Genomic DNA, 4,074 nt, shown 5'->3' with positions numbered 1-4,074 from the left:
ATATATATATCTCCTCATATCCTAAAAAAACTTCATTTTTTAGAAACTTAGTATCTTAGTATTAAAAGAAACAAAATATGTTGTAATATAAGAGAATCTATTCTCTTTCTTTGTCGTTTTTTAATTATCTTGGAGATTTCATAATGCTTACTCTAAAACTTTTTGTTTATACGCTAGTGATCTTTTTCGTTTCTCTTTTCATCTTCGGATTCCTATCTAACGATCCAGGACGTAATCCAGGACGTGAAGAATAGAATAAGAAAAAAGTGGATTCTGTGTTTTCTTGCTTCTGCGGAATTTTGAAATATTTTTAGGATTTTTTCTATTTTAACATCTTTAACTAGTAAATAAAAAAAACAAGTTAAAAAAAATACCAAATTATCAACGGAAAGAGAGGGATTCGAACCCTCGGTACAAGAATTTGTACAACGGATTAGCAATCCGACGCTATAGTCCACTCAACCATCTCTCCCCAATTGAAAAAAAAAAGAATTACTTTGTTTATGTTATATCACATAAACAAGAAGAACAAAAAGGGAGCTTAAAAAAAAAAGAGACTTGCTTTTTTTTTATTCTTTTTTATCTTATCTATCTTTTTTTTATTATTCTATATATTTTAGTTTTCTTTTTTTCTTTTTATACAGCCAATGAGCCCGGCCAGTACCTAGTCGGGCTCTTTTTCTTTTATTCCCATGAATATTGAAGAAAAATTCTTTATTTGAATATATTTTATTCGAAAAAAAAATATTTGTAAAAATATTTGTAATTAAAAAAGAAATAAGAGATACGGATAGATTCCTATGAGATAAAACCAAAATAAGATAATATAAAAATGTTCTCTTTTCTTACTCCCTCTCTTTTTTCTGGTAACGTAAATTGTATATATATATAACCTTCAGCAAAATAAAAAAATGAAAATTATCCCGTTTTTCAAATTTCATTAGAAGATTCTCTAATGAAACATGTCAATACTCGACTTATTAGAATATTATGCCCCCATTTCTTTATTTTGTCTGATTGCTTTGTTCAACAAAAGATACAATAATGATATTGTAGCGGGTATAGTTTAGTGGTAAAAGTGCGATTCGTTTCAAGGACCTCCCAAAAGTTAAGGGATCCCCCATTTGATTCATATGCCGATCAAAAACTTTATTTTTTACTTAAAGGGACTCCTTTATACCCCTCGATGAATTATTTGCGGTATAATATACATTATTGTAATTTGTATACAAGAAGAATCAAATCAATTTGACAAATTGAGTTTTAAAATTATGAAACATAAGTTTTTGGAATTGGATCTATAATCCGAATTTTTTGAGTATTACTAAAGGATCTATGGAGAGAAATATACAAAGTTTCTTTCTAATCGTAACTAAATCTTCCATTTTTTTGCATAGTAAAAATTGAAGCAAAATAGCTATTAAACGATTCTTTTAGTTTACTAGAGACATCGACATTTTTTTAGCTCGACGGAAATTTTCTTCTTTTCCTAAAGATTTTCTGAAATAGAAATAGAGAACGAAGTAACTAGAAAAAAAACATAGATTGTTAGAATATTGCTCTTCTAGAGGGATCATCTAAAAAGCAAGATATTTGAAACCTATTCATACAAAAAGGCTGACATAGATGTTATGGGTCAATTTTTTTTATTGTCCATCTCTTCATTCCGTAAAGGAGCCGAATGAAACAAAAGTTTCACGTTCAGTTTTGAATTAGAGACGTTAAATCAAAATGATGAATCAACGTCGACTATAACCCTTAGCCTTCCAAGCTAACGATGCGGGTTCGATTCCCGCTACCCGCTTCTATTTTATTCTATTTAAATCTATCTTTTTCTTCGAGAATGAATCTAGAATTCTTAAAGAATTTGTCAATTCTTCATTTTCATTTCTTAATTTAGTTTTAGTTATATATATTCAATTATATTCAATTGATTTTTCTTTTTATTTTTTTTTCTTTTATTCTAAATATTTGATTTATTTTATTTTTATAATTTCTAGAATTCTTTATATTTGTTTGATTCTTTAATCTTTTTAATAAGGTTTAGTTAAAAAGGTTAAAGAATCAAATATAAAATAGAAGCGTCCATTGTCTAATGGATAGGACAGAGGTCTTCTAAACCTTAGGTATAGGTTCAAATCCTATTGGACGCAAGTTGTTTGCATATCTAATTTCAACCTTGTCCTTCTATTTTTTTGATTTATTACATTTTGATTCGAATTCATTATATATAATATTCAAATGAAATAAAAACATATTAAAAGATACTAATTATAAAAATTGGAAAATTGAATTACAAAATTATTTAATGATTCATCAATTTTTTTCTACTTGTTCCTGGAATAAAAAGAGTTCCATCTGTTCTTTAATAGCGTCCTTTAAAAGGGCTTCTGCTTCCCCAGTGAATGTCTTGGTAGAAGATATGATTTCTTTGAATTGAGGTTTATTCGTCTTTAAGTAAGCACGTAACTCAACAAGAAATTTCCTTACCTGTCCAATTTCTAATGAATCAAGATAACCATTCGTTCCGGTATAAATAGTTACTATCTGTTCTTCCACAGTAAGAGGAGCTGATTGGGATTGTTTAAGCAACTCGCGCAATCGTTGACCTCTTGCTAATTGATTTTGAGTAGCTTTATCTAGATCAGAAGCGAATTGTGCAAAAGCTTCTAATTCTGCGAATTGTGCTAATTCCAATTTTAATTTACCAGCTACTTGTTTCATGGCTTTGATTTGAGCCGCCGATCCAACTCTGGAAACTGAAATACCAACATTAATAGCGGGTCTTATTCCAGCATTGAATAGATCGGCCGATAAGAATATTTGGCCATCTGTAATGGAAATTACATTCGTAGGAATATAAGCTGAAACATCTCCCGATTGAGTTTCAACTATTGGTAAAGCAGTCATACTTCCTTCGCCTAACTGAGAACTTAATTTAGCGGCTCTTTCCAAAAGACGCGAATGTAAATAAAAAACATCCCCTGGATAAGCTTCGCGACCTGGTGGTCTTCGTAATAGAAGAGACATTTGCCGATAAGCCTGTGCTTGTTTGGAGAGATCGTCATAAATGATTAAAGTGTGACGTTCACGGTACATAAAATATTCAGCCAGAGCTGCGCCTGTATAAGGCGCGAGGTATTGTAATGTAGCTGGAGAATCCGCTGTTTCAGCTACTACAATAGTGTATTCCATTGCTCCTCTTTCTTGTAAGGTAGTCACCACTTGAGCCACAGAAGATGCTTTTGACCAACAGCTACATAAACACATATTACATTTTGTCCCTGTTGATTGAGAATTGTATCTGTGGCTACTGCTGTTTTACCTGTTTGTCTATCTCCAATAATTAATTCTCGCTGGCCCCGTCCTATGGGGATCATCGAATCAATAGCAATAAGTCCTGTTTGGAGAGGCTCATATACCGAACGTCTTGAAATAATACCGGGAGCGGGATATTAATCGAGATTCCGAAGTGAAATTTCTCCTCGACCGTCAATTGGTTTAGCCAGGGCATTTATAAACGACTCAAATAAGCTTCACTTACAGGTATCTGAGCAATTCTTCCTGTTGCTTTTACTGAACTTCCCTCTTGTATCAGCAAACCATCACCCATTAATACAACACCAACATTTTTGATTCCAAATTCAAAGCAATGCCTATAGTACCTTCTTCAAATTCCACCAATTCACCCGCCATTACTTCATCAAGACCATAAATACGAGCAATACCATCGCCTACTTGAAGTACGGTACCAGTATTTACAATTTTTACTTCTGTATTATATTGCTCAATGCGTTCACGGATAATTTTACTAATTTCATCTGCACGAATGGTTACCATGAAAATATCTTAAATTTATTTTTTATAAGAAAAAAATGATGCCTATACTCTATTGTATAATAGAAAGCCTAATCAGTTATTTTTTTATTTCATCATCCAAACATGCCAATATTAGCACTAACAGTACGTAAATGTAACTCGTTGTTCAAGCAACTATTTAGAGTTCCTAGAGCTCCCTGTAAGGCTTGTTGTAAAACCCGCTGTCGAACTTGATTAATAACTCTTTGTTGTTCA

The 4,074-nt window shown here is 31.7% G+C and overlaps 1 non-coding gene across 1 annotated transcript; it reads left to right on the top strand.

Moving 5' to 3' along the window:
- The first annotated feature begins 2,081 nt into the window (after positions 1-2,081).
- Positions 2,082-2,153, top strand: TRNAR-UCU. Its single transcript has one exon. It is a non-coding gene; the product is annotated as a tRNA-Arg (tRNA).
- The last annotated feature ends 1,921 nt before the right edge of the window (positions 2,154-4,074 follow it).

Source organism: Vigna unguiculata, chromosome 4 (genome assembly GCF_004118075.2).
Source record: "Vigna unguiculata cultivar IT97K-499-35 chromosome 4, ASM411807v1, whole genome shotgun sequence".
In the NCBI taxonomy this organism is placed as follows: domain Eukaryota; kingdom Viridiplantae; phylum Streptophyta; class Magnoliopsida; order Fabales; family Fabaceae; genus Vigna; species Vigna unguiculata.
Note: the sequence above shows the minus strand (reverse complement) of the source record. Positions and strands in the feature narration are given on the sequence as shown.